Source organism: Symsagittifera roscoffensis, chromosome 5 (genome assembly GCF_963678635.1).
Source record: "Symsagittifera roscoffensis chromosome 5, txSymRosc1.1, whole genome shotgun sequence".
NCBI classification, from domain to species: Eukaryota; Metazoa; Xenacoelomorpha; order Acoela; family Convolutidae; genus Symsagittifera; species Symsagittifera roscoffensis.
Window position 1 is genome coordinate 56,052,320 of NC_087066.1, and position 16,954 is coordinate 56,069,273.

A 16,954-nucleotide genomic window follows, 5' to 3' on the forward strand; every position below is an offset into this window, starting at 1 on the left:
TTGAATTTAACTGATATTTAGATTCGTTTTGACAAGAATGAGGAGCTAGGAGTTGGGGGAAAGGGTTGATCCATCTTCGATGGAGATGATGATTTTTATCTACTGAACAAAAACAATAGTAATATAATAAGTAGTAGCCCTGCTTTTAGGAGTGACCTCGTGGTCTGGGGATACTGAGACCCAGTCATCAGCTCACTAATTTTGCATGTAATTCAGTTAATTTGAGCGTTCTGGTCGAAGCCGGGGAACAGTAACGTTTTTGTCAGCCTGATGTAAGAAAGACCACCGAAAAGTACTGGCTTGGCAGAGACGGTGAAAAACATGCAAAGCTCTGTTTAGGCGCTAGCCAGTCGTCTTAAGACTTAGTTTTGTTATCCGTCGATATGTATCTTCCGGGCGAATGTTACATGTATGTTTTTATGGCGCTCCTGGGTGTTATTCTTTCATAACATCATGACCGGCGGAACCGTTAACAAGCACTCCGCGCCGAGCGGATGCTCACATTAACGCCCTTAATAGGCCTAAACCGCCGGGGCGGAAGGGTAGTTCGGAACGCGGAAGCCTTCCGGATTGCCGTGAATAGTTTTTTAACCTAGTTAAGACCGAAAATTCATGAACCAGGAAGGGTGGGGGGAATCGCGAACCCCTCATCCCCTGAGTGGTTTGTGACCAAAAACACTTAAAGATATAAGCAAAACCAAACAAAAAGTAGTATAGTACCCAAGAAAAACAAAAAACATAAAAAATAACCGAAAAAACCAAAAACAGTAAAAAAGTAAAAAATCAGTAGAAATCATCCCCCCAGACAAGATGTGATTCAACCCCCCCGTTTGTTGTTGATAGATATACTGTTGTTACAGGCATTTATATCAGTCAGGATCGTTACGATCAATTTTGTGGCCCGTTCGTGAGGCTTGTACTGTAGGGTTATTTGAGCATTTAAGCACGTTAATGATAAATTGCGCTCAATCCGGAGGGGTCAGCTGATTTGCGCTCAATTCGGAAGGGTCTTGGGTGAAGACCGATCCGGCAAGCAGTACAAGGAGCAACAAGAAGGGGCTCAACGACAACAACAATCGACTGTTGGGTATCGTTAACAAGTTTTTTATCCATTTTGGTACAAAAAGTAAGATAGTAATCTGTGGGGGGCTCGACAGTGCTGCACTGTAGTGACCCTTCACCGAACTGCGAATATCCGAGTTAAGCACCTTAATTCGGAGATTAAACAAACCCGGAGGGGTATAGTATTCCTAGTATTATTACTTATATAGCCTATATTAATAGTCTTATATCGATTTTCAGCCAAAAACAACGAAAACTGACCGGTTTTTAGGGTCAAAATTGCGATATTTTGATCCCCCCACAAGTCGCGATTTTTGAGATATCGATATTTTTTGAAACGGAAAAAAGCGCTAAGTTAGTGTGTTACATCGTAACTGCACTACTGTAATAAGTAGAACCGGTTAACTTTAGTTCGGAAGTGGTTGGAACTAGTTTGGTACCAAAAACCAAATTTTCCCATTTTTTGATAGTACAAAGCGCTAAAAAATCAGAAAAATTTTTGAAATTTTTGAGTTAGGACAGTAAAAATAGTTGTTTGGACAACGTCCACTAGTGAATCTACGAGTTTTAAAACCCGCTACCCGAAAGCCTTCCGGGTTGCAGAGAAATCGAACTTAACGTGTTTGATTTGGTAGATTCACCAATCCGGAGGGGTCCAGGTAGCATAGTTTTTCGCAAATTTTTTCTACAAAAACGTTTTAGATCGGGTCTTTTGCATTGAACTAGAAGAGTATAGGCCTCTTGAGCTCGGATCAATAATTTTTAGGTCGAAAGGACCAGATTTGAGGAAAAAGTTAGGCGGAACCTATAGGAGAGAAAATTTTTGAATTTGGAAAAAAGACGTTTTGGTTAATAATTTTGGAAATACTGGGCATATCGAGTTGATCTTGGTACCAATAGATCAGAAATTAGCTGAGCTTACTGATAAGATCAGAAATTTTTCGGAAAAACGAGAGAAAAAAAATTTTTGAGATTGTTTTTAGCAAATCACACAAATCCGGAGGGGTACACCCTTCACGTTTTACAAATTTTTCTGAAAAACCCTTAGACCTCAACCAAAAGTTGATAGCGATTGAACTAAGTAACTTAGGACAGTTCTAGATGGAAAAGGAGAGCTGAAGGCACAAGACAACCATAATAGAGTCGAAATTAGGTAAGCGATAAGACCCTTCACCGTTAGTGTGAATTGTCAAATAAGTGCCTTAACTTCAATCCGGAGGGGTCTAGGAAAGGACCCTATACCCTTCCCAGTTAATTCAAACAGCATAATAGTAACACAGAACGTATTAGGAGGGATATAGGTTGAAAAAGGGAAATCTCCTAAAAACTACTTTTACAAAATCGGAGGGCTCCCAATCCGGAGGGGTCAAAGTTTTTACAAGAGGGGTCCCAATCCGGAGGGGTCTTATAGTAGCTAATTCGGAGGGGTCCAAATCTGGAGGGGTCTAGATTCTGACAAATCCGGAAGGGTCCTATTTGTGCCAATCCGGAGGGGTCTAGATTCTGACAAATCCGGAAGGGTCCTATTTGTGCCAATCCCGAGGGGTATTATTTTATTAAGGACTTAGGTGAACGAAAGAAAGACTAAAAAGTGAGAAGTATTAAGTTATTAATACACAGGCTAGCTATCAGTGACTGCACTGGTAACTTGCCTTTAGATAAAAACCAGACTAATACAATACAAGTCCAAACTCGGATATTCGCGACACTAAGTCTAAATTAAAAAGAGCGTGGTTCATTGGTGTGGATTGGACATAATACATTTTTGGGAAAAGTGACTGCCCTGAGGAATTTAGTAGGTCTAGCTCGGGCAGTCCGAAGGCAGATAGGTAACACAGTACTCGGTGGGTGCAATAGACGCCCACTTGAGAAAATTACTGCCTTCAAAGTTTTGTCTGTTTGGTGCAGCACCGAGCAGGGAAAGCTTTTTCTTTAAAAGACAGGTTCGACTATTGTACTGCGACCCACTAAGAGTACAAAACACATACGTTTTTTTTGTTTTTATCATATATACATTCATATTGTGTCAATATATATTTTTGGTTTTTGATTTTAAATCAACGTAAATTGTGCTTGATTGGGTAGTGAATACACTATCTTTTAAATTGATTGATAACATCATATTGTGCTAGTTTCCAAATCTTTGGAACGATAATCGATTAGTGTGAATAAATTTTATACAAACTGTACTCTAATAACATACAGAGATTCGTGGTCACTATTTAATAGAATCTGGTGAAATTGATTGTGTTGTGTCATTTTATTGTTAATAAAACTATAAGGTCTCTAGCAATCTAGTTAAGAGTAGGCATTGGAAAGTGACAAATAGAGAATGAGTCTAGACAAGTCAAGGATACCAAAGCGAGGTATTAGCTCTAGGAAATTCATAACTGAAAAGCAAAGAAAAACGATGACCGATCCTTTTGTGGATTGGATCAAGCGATCCCGGTCTAACAAAAGGGGAACGGTTTCAGGCAGAATGGTTGAAACGAGAAGTCAAAAGACCTCAGAAGAGCGAAGAGAACCATTAGAAGTGGAGGTCAATACGGACCATACCATGAATGACAACCAGGAAGTAAATGAACTGGAAGGGAGAGGCAGAAGGCTGGCGAGTGAATCTACCCCGGTAGAACAAGGCCATGATCTTGCCACTTCCACCGGGACATTGGATCGAGAAGAGATGTCGGAACTGTCCGACATCTCAACTGAGGTAGCGACAACGAGAAGATCTCCGACAGACAACACTATGATGGCAGGTGGAACTGGGAAACAAACAACGTCATCATCATTTTCAGAAAGAATGAAGAACACCTTCGGGAACATCTTTCCATTCAGCATGGGAGGAGGAGCAGGCAACGATGGTGAGTCCCAGGAGGAAGAAGATGAAGAGGAGCAAGGGGACTATGGATCTCAAGTCAGCCTCAATAGTTCAGTCCAAGAGAGTGAGGCACACGTCGGAAGAGAGACTGGAACCACGGACAAATTTGGTGTGGTGACAACAATAAGCAAAGAAGCAAACACACCAGGCCAGTCAAAAGACTTCACGATGAGGGCAAGTTCGGAGCCAGAACCTGGTGAGAATAGAACCAGAGGGCTCTGCAACGCGTCAAATGATCTTGAAACAAACAATGAAAAGACGTCGAGGCAGAGAGTCAAGGCCCGGATCTCGACAAGCACGAAGTTACCTGGGACCGACAGGGTTACACCACCACTAGTAACGCCACTGGTGGATAACGGGGCAGCACTAGAGGAAGCCTTAAACAACATAGTTGACAGTTTAGGAGAACAAAACGAGCAAATGTCAATAAGGATGAGTGAACTAGAAAGAGCAGTTCACATTGAGAGAGAAAGGCTGCGGGAAGAAATAAACCGCAACAGACAAGAAGTTGACAGGAGCGAAAAACGCTTGAAAGAGAGAACGGACGAACACATGACGAGGAACTTGTCGCGAATGACAAGAGAGGCGGAACAGAGGGAGTTACGCTTAAGAGCCGACATGGAGAAGTTGAGAATTCAGCAAGAGCAGTCTCTTGGGTCTCTTGACACAAAGATAGATGCGATGATGGAGAGGCGAACTCAGGCTATCATGGATAGGTTGGACGGGCTACTAAGCAGCAAAAGTGGACCAAAAGAAGGAGAACCGAATTCGGCAGGCCCCAGCAGGGAACCGAAGGTGAACTTCAATGAACATCAAAAGAGGAAGACGTATGGATCCACTAGAGGCAGGGGCAGTTCATCAGGCTATGCCACAAGGGATAATGGAGCATGGGGCCCGAACAATAGAGCAAGTTCAACGGGGAACAGACGAACCTCTAACGAACGACCAACGCAAGGCGCACAGGCGACTGGGAGAAGTGATTCCGGCAATAAGGGGCATACAAGCCCGAGGAGGGGTCACGTGGGCCAAGCGGGAAGTGCTCACGATGATTCGGATTGCAGGGATGCACCGCAGACAGAGCCTTCGACGAGGTATGGGGACACTCAAGCGGGACACTCAAGGGATTCTACGGCAATGGCCACAGCATTTGAACCCCTGAACAGGTCTCTGGAGACATTCCTGACGAGGTTATCTAAAACCAATGAATGCAGTGAAAAGTCCAGGAGAGTCTTTAAGAAGCCAAGATGCTACAAAGACGAATCTGACGGCTGTATTGATACCTGGATAGAGGTAATGAAGCTGCATTTCGAGGAAGAGGACTTGTCTGAGAGACAGGAATGCAGCGCCCTCACCAGCAACTTAGAAGGGACGGCCCTGAACTGTGTCATGGCCAAGAAACAGTATCAACGTGACACTGCAGAGAAAATCTTCGAAATCTTGTTAAACCGTTTCGGATCAGGGGTGCAGGGGCACCAGGCGATGATGCGCTTCGAGAAACGAAGGCAGCGGGAAGATGAAACTATAGACAAGTTTCTCGATGATTTGGAAATGCTGAGAAGACGCAGCCAACCGGATGAGTCAAACCGAAGGATGAACCTGGCCGTAGCCTCAAAATTCATCGATGGTGTGAAAAACGATGAACTTCGTACGATGCTAGCAACGCATTACACACCACTATCAACTAATGCGCCAACACCGGAGGAGTTGAGGCTCAAACCAAAAGAGTATCTATTGTTGAAACCTCCTTCGAGATCTGGATATTACAAGAACATTTATGGCAATTTTAACAACGGACCAGCGAACCAAGGAAACAATTGGTACAAACCGAGGGACGATATGGACAAGAGACGCTCTTGTGCTAATTGTAGTTCAACAGACCATCATGTGTCAGCATGCCCAGCTTATAAACAAGGCATGAAAGCAATAGGCTTTAGCCTCGAGGACGAAGATGCGTCAGAATTGGAACATGAGGATTTCATGAGAGGAGTAATTGCGAAATTCGGCCCGAGGTGTTTCTTTTGCAACTTGGAAGGTCATTTTAAATCAGATTGTCCACAATTCTGGGATGCAGTGGCAGACATCAAGCATCCAAGGCATGAAGAAGCTTTGTCAGGAGTGAAAGCAAGCAAGGCTCGACTTTTGAACGAAGCAGAGGCACGCAGGAAGGACAAACCTCAAGAGCTGGCGGCAAAGAAAATGCAAGCGGTAACAGAAGAAGCACGTGATCCGGAACCAGCAACTGCGGCCGATGACTTCAAGATCGATTATAAGGCAGCCGCAAAGGATGCTCTAAATAGAGTACAGCAGGAATTGGTGACGAAAGAGATCGAACAAAAAGTGAAACTTGAACTGGAAAATGAAAAGCTTCAGGAGCAACTGAATACCTTCGAAGCAACGGAGTTCGAGGAGACGAAAACACCAAGCAGTTTAGATATGAAACTTAAAGTGATCTCCGGTAAGAGGTTCGGCATGGCGCCGCAAGGAAAGAAGATACAGTCGATAATCTCAGTGGCTGGACACCAGGTAATAAGAAATCTGAGTGAACCATCAGAATTCACTTTAATGCATTTGGACACATATGCAGATTATCTGAGGCAGGTGGAGCCACGCACTGAATCGAGAGCTGTGCGAGCACTACTAACGACGGGTGGCCCTCGCATGAAGAAACTTCATGGACGCTACTTGGAGGTCTATGGGCCGTATCAAATAATGCTGAACGTGGATGGAATCAGCATTTACACCAGGACTTACATAACAACAGATGATGACCAAATGGGGCAGATCTATTTGGGTGAAGAGGAACTCAAAGTCCGCAGGATAGGCCATGACGCCATGATGGAACAAGACGCGGTACATATTGGATATGAAGCAGATGTGACAGTACACCTGCTCGACACCAACGGAACAAAAATCGGAGTCACAGGGCTTCTGGACACAGGCGCGGTGGTGAGTGTGATGCCGATAAAGACCTGGGAAAGAATGGGCTTCACGCGGGAAGATCTGATTCCTACGAATCTCCGACTAGCCGCTGCAAATCGAGGAGCTATCTACGTAGCCGGAAGAACACCGGTGACGGTCCTTCACATGGGAGGACGGAACCTTTGGATGAGCTTCCTGGTGGTAGAGAATCTGGACGATGCCGACCAATTCATCTTGGGCAGAGATTTTGTCAGGAACTTTGACGTGATGATTGACTTGAACAACGGTCTAATACGGATTAGAAACCCGGACCGAAAGTATGTGAAGAGACCAATTAATAGGATAATAACAGACGAGAATAAAGTACCAGTTTTTTTGGATAGAAAAGTAAAATTACAACCAGGACAAGCTGTGGTAGCGATTTTTAGAATGAGAAATTTAAATTCGTTAAGTGATAGTAAACAGGTTTGCTTAGTACCGAATCCAAATAGTCAGAGTTCGGTGATTTTAGGCCGGAGCTTCTCGGTAACGCGAAACGGACTGTGTGTCAGTGTGTTGTTGAACACACTGGACACCGCGGTTTCAATCCAGCGTGGAAAGAAGCTTGGTTACGCATTGCCGATGAGGACCGATTATGAAGAGACACAAAACTTGAAGAAATATAGTGTCAAAAACTGTCCTTATCATGCCAATAAAGATAAAATTTTAAAGACGATTGATGAATTAGAATCTATTCATAAATTTTTTTCAATGAAATCCGAAACGGACGACGGCTTATCAAGCTGCTCGAATTTTCCGGAACGCCCCTCGTCATACGAACTAGAATCTGACAAACCGGTTTTGCCAGAGATAGAACATTTAAAAGGGAAAATAGGTGAGGGGGATTTCGAAAAATTGCGGGACCTCCTAAATCGGAACGCTGATGTATTTTCAAAACATAAGGCGGATATCGGTTGTTGTAATTTCGTCGAACACGAAATCGAACTAGAAGAAGGCGCCGTACCCCATAGGGAAGGCGCAAGGCGAATGACACCGCAGAAATCGGAAGCGTGCCGAGCAGAAATAGAAATGTTGCTTGAATACGACATGATAGAACCCTCGAAATCGCCGTGGGCTTGCGGAGTAGTAATGGCGAAAAAGAAGGGGGGCAGCTTAGATTCTGTTGCGACTTTCGCTACTTGAACGCGGTAACGATTAAAGATGCGTACCCGATACCGCGAATAGACGAGAGCCTATCTAAACTTGGTGATGCCAAGTTCTTCACCACACTGGACTTAGGTTCTGCCTTCTGGCAGGTCCCTCTACGAAAGAAGGACAGAGAGAAAACCGGATTCGCGTGCGAATTGGGGTTGTACCAGTGGAAGAGGATGCCCTTCGGCTTGTGCAATGCAACAGCAACTTTTCAAAGGCTGATGGCTCAGGCTTTGACAGGAGTGACCAAAAAGTACGGGAATCTCTTGATGTGCTACGTGGATGACGTAGTCATAGCGACACCGAGCCTAGAGGATCACATTGATCGGCTCGATGAGGTCTTCGGATGTATGAAAAGAGCAGGCTTGAAATGCAAACCATCGAAATGTGAAATCCTTAAGGATTCGATCAAGTACCTGGGAAGAATGGCGGACAGGCATGGTGTGAGGCCAGATCCGGACGCAGTAGAAGCTGTGCTGACATGGAAAGCTCCTAGAACGGACACACAGCTCATGAGCTTACTAGGGTTTGCCAATTACTACCGAGAATTCATAAAAGGATACGCGGACAAGGTGTACCCGATGCAGAAGCTGACGCGCAACAAAGGGAAAAAGTTCGAATGGAACGATGAGGCACAAGTTGCTTTCGAGAACATAAAGCGGGAACTGTGCGAAGCGCCAGTGCTGGGCATGCCTACAGAAAAGGGCATGTATGTTCTTGACACAGACGCATCGGTGGTGGCCATCTCAGGAATATTGCATCAAGAGCAAGAATGGAACGGAAGAACAGTCCTCCGTCCCATTGCATACGGCAGCAAAGTCTTGAGTGACATAGAGATGAAATATGGCGCACCAAAAGCAGAAATGTTTGCAGTAGTTACCTTCGTGGAGAAGTACCGTGCATACTTGGGGAGCGCTCCTTTCAAGTTACGCGTGGACAACAGAGCGTTATCCTGGTTGAAGACCTACTCGATGGATCAGAGTTATATTGGTAGATGGATAGTTAGACTGGATGGCTACCATATGATAGTCGAACACAGGATGCGTGATAAACATCAGAATGCTGACAGTCTCAGCAAGAAAACTGAATTCTATGAAAGATTGGAGCAGAAACAGGCCAATCAGGCGGAAGTAAAGGAGGGATTCTCGTTTCTGGACAAAGAAACTTATGAAGCGCTTCCCTTAACGAGATGGTTGGATAAGTCTGGACATCCAATTCCAGGGCATCCTGAGTTACCTGTAGAGAAAGCAGCTGAGATAAAGATCCTGTCCAAGGAGGATCCAGTCCCCTTAGATTTGTTGCTGCGCTCGAACCTGGTCCAGCAAGAACTCTCTCGCATGAATATAAACAGCCTCTCATTATTGGATAAAACGGTGCAAGTCACACCACAAGTAATGCGGATGCTGGGTGGATTGTTAGAAAGAGAAGTGACCAGAGATGACCCCGAGTGGACAGCAGCAGTGGCATCGCTGACAATCAGTGAGAAGGTGAAGATCGTGCCGTCCAGACGACAACACGAAGAGAACGAGAGGGATTGTAGGACAATAGTTCAGCAACTAGTATCCTCAATACCCCAAGAGATTTTAACCAGTACTTCTTACGGACAGAAAGGACAGGAGAGCGGCAGGCAAAAGAAAACTGTCACTTTTGTAGACCGGGATAAAGACGGTGAAGTTGTAGAACAAAATCTGCTGCAAGACTATTTGTCCGGGGAGAAGGATGAGGAGAAAAACCAGCGATCACAAGATCAACACCCGGGACAAGGAAATTTGTCCGGGGAGTCCGAGATAGACGAGAAAATTCCTGAGGAGAAACAGGACCTAGAGAACAAAGTTTTGTCCGGGGAGTTCAGATGGATGCGAAGGAAATACGGACATGATCTGGAGGAGCGTGCAGTCTCCAGCACAACACCTTCGACGGAGGATAATGATTCCCGAAACTCAGGAATGGATACCTATTCCGACAGGAATTCCACTTCGGGATCCGAACTGTCAGAACTGGCAATACACACGCTACTAGTGGAAACTCGGGCGAGAGACCTGGACAGAGAGGTGTACCAGGATCCTGACAGTGATCGCTACCTAATACCAAGCGAAAGAGTCTTTGACAACGCAGCGGATGACTTAGAAACGATAGCGGTATCGAAACGTTCGATAAGCCTGTTGCCACAGAAAGAGGTAGTCAGGACTGATCTTCAGCCGTTTCAGCAAGAAACACAACCGTTGGCGAAGATTTGGTGCGTTAAGATGGAAGAAGACACACATCAGCCCAACGAGCTGAACAGTCAGATGAGAGTCATGAAGACGTACTTGAAGGCGAGATACAGACTCTCGGACCTTCTAAGGGCGCAGAGAAATGATCGCATGACAAGCAACCTAAAAAGGTGGATAGGAAACGGTGCACCTGACAAAGGTGACCTGGAAAAAGACAGCTATAGGTTCCTGAGACAATACTTCATGCAGAAGGAGGGGAGGTTATATCTGAACAAGGACGGGATCGTGGCTTGCAGGAGAAGAGAAGAAGACAAGGTCTTATACAAATATAACGCGATAGTGTTGCCGCAACTCTATCAGACAGAACTATTATTCAGGTCGCATGATCAGATGGGCCATCAAGGGATCGACAAAGTGTATCAGAGGATTCTGAAGCGATTTGAGTGGCCTGGGGTGAAAAAGGCATGCGAGAAATGGGTGACAGCATGTCTGTCATGCCAACAGGTCAAGGATCCTAGGAAGTTGCGATTTCCTTTACAATCAATTGAGTCGTCTGAATTCAACGAGGTGGTGCAGATAGATCACCAGAAGATATGCATGACAGACAGCGGTTACAACCAAGTCTTGGTCATGATAGATCACTTCACGAAGTATGCAGAGGCCGTGCCCTGCATAACTGCCTCGGCGGAAGAGACATGCGACCACCTGATCAATACGTGGATAGCAAGACACGGATGTCCAATGACGTTTCAATCGGACAATGGAACGGCTTTCGTAGGCGAGCTTACGAAAGAGCTTATGAGACGGTCACAAGTCGCTCAGGCTCACTCCACGACATACCACCATCAGACGAATGGCTTAGTGGAAAGACAGAATAGGACGTTAGTGTCGATGCTGAGGGTATATTGTTCCAGGTACATGACCGATTGGGACAGATACCTTCCACAGGTGATGGGAGCTTATAATAGCACGCAACACTCCACCACTGGGGTCAGTCCACACATGATGCTGACGGGACACGAGAAGTCTTTACCCTTGACATTATTCTACCCAGAATATGAGGGGAAGAAAACATCTCCACAGGTTTACGTGAGGGATGTGATCAGACGTCAACAGGAGTTGAACGATCTGTGTAGACGAAATACTCAGCAAGCACAGGCAAGGCAGAGGAAAAGATTCGACAAGAAAGCAGCTGGTGCAAAGGCTTACTCGGTGGGAGACTACGTATGGGTATTTCAGAACGTTATACCACCGAAAGGAACAAAGAAGCTTCTAAAAAAGTGGAGGGGACCCTTCATGATTACAGAGGTGCACCAAGAGCGACGTTTTTATAGACTGAGTACTGGCCGAGCCGCCCACTACGAGAACATCAAGCCACACAATCCATCGACAGAAGACTGGTGTATACCTGCAGACATGGAAGAAGGAGATTATCTAATGATGGATCCTGCTTGTGAGGTCAATGAAAAAGGCACCAGGGAGAAGAACGATGGATACGAAATCGTAGAGGAAGGTACGGATATACCGCTGGACCTGGATCCAAACGAAAAGATCGAGGCGGATGATGAAACCTTACCCTACGCAGAAGAGGATTGGCAAGATCCCGAACAAACAGAGGTTCCCAAGAACTTGGAAGCAGACCTTCCGTTCACGATGCAGACTCGACAAGGCGACGGGAAAAGACCTAGAAAGAAATACAACCGTTACGGTGACGACTATGTAGTAGACAAGATAGATCTGAAAAAGATAGTGGAAGAAGTGGTAGGTCTAGAGAGCATAACAGTCTCACAAGACATTGACATAGTGGATGATCACGACCAGGAATGGATCGAGGACAGATCGAAACCCGAAGTGGATTTCGATGAGGAGCAATCGGAGTCCAACAGAGATGATCTCACAAATCTGCGAGTCTTGGAGTGGCTGAACGAAATGACATCAGATCCTACGAGACCAGCGTCACGATTCAAGATGTGGATCGTGAAAGCGCGAAATACATTAAGACAGAGCGAGATGATCCTTCTTGGGCTGCCCAGGAAGGAAAACTCCTCATTCCAGCTTCTAACCTCGACTTAATATCCGGTATGCGATCGACGGGGACGCCGATGGATATTTTTGTCCGGGGAGTGGGGGTAGGACTTACCCACACTGAAAACTTGATAATAAAAAAATTGAGAATAGCAAGAGAGACAGGAGACTTAGAAGCAGAAACAGGCGAAGAACCTAAGAAACCTGACATAGGCAGGGTAGTTGAGTCATATTTTAACTTACCAAATGAATATTCGAGTAACATAGTACTAACAGATAGTGATTTCATACTCACAAACAGAACATGTGCGATAGCGATCACCGCAGACATGAGTTTTAGGACAGCGCTAGCGGCAGATTTTAAGAGAGAATACAAAAACGTGGAATTCCTTTGGAAGCAAAGACCAGGGATAGGGGGCGTAGCAGCCTTACCCCCGGCGGTGTCGCAGATACCGGGAAAGTACTTATGCTTCTTGGTAACGAGGGCGACAGAGAAGCAGCACGTGGACCCGGAAAATCTAGTCTTGTCTTTGACGAGGCTGAGGGACTTCCTTGTGGAAATGGACGTGAAGGAACTTTCGCTTCCAGTGTACGATCCAAATAGAGGAAGACTGCATCCTCGGGAATTGTACGCGCTCGTACACGTGATATTCTCTGATACGAACATACAAGTGTATCTACATAAGAAATATTACTTAAGTATAGGCTGAGTGATGTGCGAGAGGGTGTTAGGCCAAAGACCAAGTTGCATGTAATATGTGATATGTGTGTTATGTTATGTTATGTTATGTTATGTGTTGAGCTATTAAGGTCATGGGTAAGTAGGGGTTAGTGACCATGAACAAGTTTTAAATGACGATTTTGGGAATAGATCCAAAGTTTGGACTGTCCAATCTTAGGTCGTATTCCAAAATTTTAGAAACCAATTGATTTTAATAAATTTTAGGATAAATATCTTTTTACCTGAACTGTTTTTAAGCAAATTTAGTTTTAACGATGTATGTTAAGGTGAAATTGACAAGTGTGACATTCGTGATTTCTTTTCTAGATCCTGATTGATCATTTAATTACTCATTTGAGTCAAAACTTGAAATCGAAATCAAATCAAACTTGAGAAGAATAGAATGGACAACTTCAACCTAGATGAATTGATGAAGCCATCATGGTGTCCTAGTCCCAACGCTGACTCAATATTACGGGCGACACAAGACATACAGAGGGAACGGAACTGAATGCGGACTGTAACCTGCGTGACCTCAACATCATATATAATGTGATGATAACAGCCTCTAAGAGCGACGGAGAAGATAAAGTGGAGTGGCCTGGCTGGGGACCAGAAGACTGGGTCAAACCTGGTAGCTGTCTGGCGGAAGTCTGTGGACTAGAGGGTCACGTTTGTGGAAGTCTAGACTGTGTGAAAACCCTGGAGAAACAACACAAGCAGTTGACAGTATTGTTTGGAAATGTAGTGATGAAAGCAAGAACGGAAACGGAACTGATAGCAGATTGCCATGGAGGAACCGATGTGAATCTAGTGACAGCACTAGGATTCTACAGCATGTTTGGTTCTTTAGAGTCACTATTGAATCTAGAACAGAAACATGAGATGGTCACAGCCATCAGCGTAGAAGTATTCCCAGGAGTTCTGCAGACTGAGCAGAAGTATATAGGAAAATGGAGGGAAGCAATCGAAACAGAGATGAACATCAGATACAGCGAAACTTATTGTAGACCATCAGGAGCACGATATTTGGTGGGGTCAACGTTGGCTCCAATGTGCAAGAGCAAGTATCCTGTACATTTCGTAGCTGTGGATGCGAAGAGTACAAGAACGATTGTGGATCAAGCCTTTTCAGTGCCGAAGTGCGTGAGGTTGGCAAGAATGTCTGAAAAGTCTTACGAGTTACTGTGTAAGGTTTTCTCAGCAGTTCCAGAGAGAACCAAAGAAGAGTTGGAGTCAATACTAGGAAAGAAGTTCATGGGATATGTGAGCGGGAACTTCAGTGACTTTGAGAAACAGAAACAGAGAGGATCAACTGTCACAGATTACAATGCAGTAGATGAGAATGATGAAATCCACCGAGTGATGATGGAAGTGGAACCATTGCTGGAAGCTTCGGGAAAACGTAATTGGAGGAGCATCATGTTGACGCATGATGAGTTTCCTTGCCACTGCTTGTTGCAGACCTGGTGGTATCCCAAGCGTAGTAATTTGGTGTTGATCTGGGACTCTGGAGAGCTGCTCTCCATGGGTTTACCAGATTCATCACAGCCCGTAACAATAGTGATAGTGGGAGTTATGATGGCGATACGATGGCTGGAAGCTCACGTGAGAGAAAATAATAGACAGGAGGCACCAACGAGAGAACAATTGCAGAAATTGGATTGTCTAAAAGATTTAGATCTTTTTGAGACAATGTGTAAAGTTCTAAATATTCCGATGGAAGTGAAAAAGATATGGGCGAGAAAACGATTGATGCCATGGTTCAGAGCTAACATGACTGCGTGGTTGTACGAATATGCGAAAAAGCATATGTCGAAGCATGGCAGAGTGTACAGTGAATATCAGCTGGACATTGGGGCAGGAGCTTTCAAGCGAGCTTTCGTGACTCATCGGAATGCAGTGACCACCGCTGTGAAAAGAATTTCCAGAACGAGTGAGCGTAGTGGAAATGAGAAGGCAGAGATGCTGAAAGAAGATCTGGAGAGAAACGTGACGTTGTGTCTCCACAACAGCTTCTGTAGAAACAGAGAATCCAATGTGGATCCTCTACCTTGTTGTAAACAGAGGGTAGAAGAGCAGAAGTGTTGGAGGACGGCTTCCAACAGCGTCAGGATAGTCAACGACGTGCTACAAGACACGGAAACCGAAAGTGCGGAGTCAGCATCGCAGGAGGAGGAAATGGAACATTGATGAATGGTCGAGAAAACAAGAGGCAACAAGAAAGAAAGTTAGAAGAATCTAGAAGTTTTAGAACTTCTAAACGACGAAAAAAGAAGAGAACAAAGAAATGATGAAGAAAAAATAAAACTCAGAATTGTTTTATGTGTGTGAAAAACTCAAGTGAGAAACCAAGCAACCAAGTTGTAATTGAAAACTGAAACATTTTGTTGAGTTCGGAAATTGTTGCATTTATAAATTTGCATTTTGATTTTAGTTGAAGTGGCTTTAGAGACACTCACTTATTATTTATTTAGAAAGGCTTGAGGGAAGAGTATATTTAAATATTCCAGCCTGCATGATTGTTTTTAATCACTTAGGAAAACTGATCACTTTGTGGTGACACGAAAGACTTGAGTAACCTCTTGAAGAGGGAGGTTGATACATTGTTCTTTCTAACCACAAAGTTTCTTAGTTTTAATATTCAGGACAATAAACAAGCATAATTTCCGAAGGGAAGGAGCATAGTAGGATAATTTTTGCTTGTTGGTTGGCAGGACTGTCCTGCAAGCCAACACCTTTTAAATCTAAGAGAAAAGAGTTTTAATCGGGACATAGACACTGGAAGTCAGAAAACATGTTTTATCTTAGGTTATATTCTCAATGTGCAGATGAATGAAAGAATTTGAAGGCTATAGTGATGTAGTATGATGCCAATTGTATTCTGCAGTGAGTTGATATGACGTGGATAAAAGTAATTCCGTGCATTTTGTAAATTCTGTTCGATGGCACTATAACCATTTTATGAACATTGCGCGATTCAATGAGGACATTGACCGGACTGTCCGGGGAGTATGTGACATTCGACCAGAATGGCCAAAATGCAGTCTCTGCAGAATTCGGTATTTTAGCAGCAAGCCTTCCGAATTGGCGATTTAGAACGGATAAGGACGTTATTTGAACGATTGGGAAAACGGTGAAGGCTAGAAGATTCTGGAATTCTAAATTTTAAATTTTCGAAATGATGACGTAACATTTCTGAGAAATGTTAAAACGGCCATTTTAGCTAAAATAGCAGAAAGAAACAGAACAACTTTTATCTGTGATTGCGAACAGAACGAGAATCGAGACTAAAAAACGACAACGAACTACCGAACAGCAGAGGACGTTCCGAGTTGCAACTATTGTGCTGTTACAATAGTTGCAAGGCCGTTGCGAACAACGGTGAAGGGTAAAAACCAGCCCTCCGAGTTAGCGTGAACCTGAGGTTAAGGAGCTTGATTCGCCGGATTCAAGAATCCGGAAGGGTCTCGGGACGGGAACTTTTATGAACTTGTATTGAATTTTAGCATCCTGTCATGTCCTGACTTGAATTTAACTGATATTTAGATTCGTTTTACCAAGAATGAGGAGCTAGGAGTTGGGGGAAAGGGTTGATCCATCTTCGATGGAGATGATGATTTTTATCTACTGAACAAAAACAATAGTAATATAATAAGTAGTAGCCCTGCTTTTAGGAGTGACCTCGTGGTCTGGGGATACTGAGACCCAGTCATGAGCTCACTAATTTTGCATGTAATTCAGTTAATTTGAGCGTTCTGGTCGAAGCCGGGGAACAGTAACGTTTTTGTCAGCCTGATGTAAGAAAGACCACCGAAAAGTACTGGCTTGGCAGAGACGGTGAAAAACATGCAAAGCTCTGTTTAGGCGCTAGCCAGTCGTCTTAAGACTTAGTTTTGTTATCCGTCGATATGTATCTTCCGGGCGAATGTTACATTTATCTGT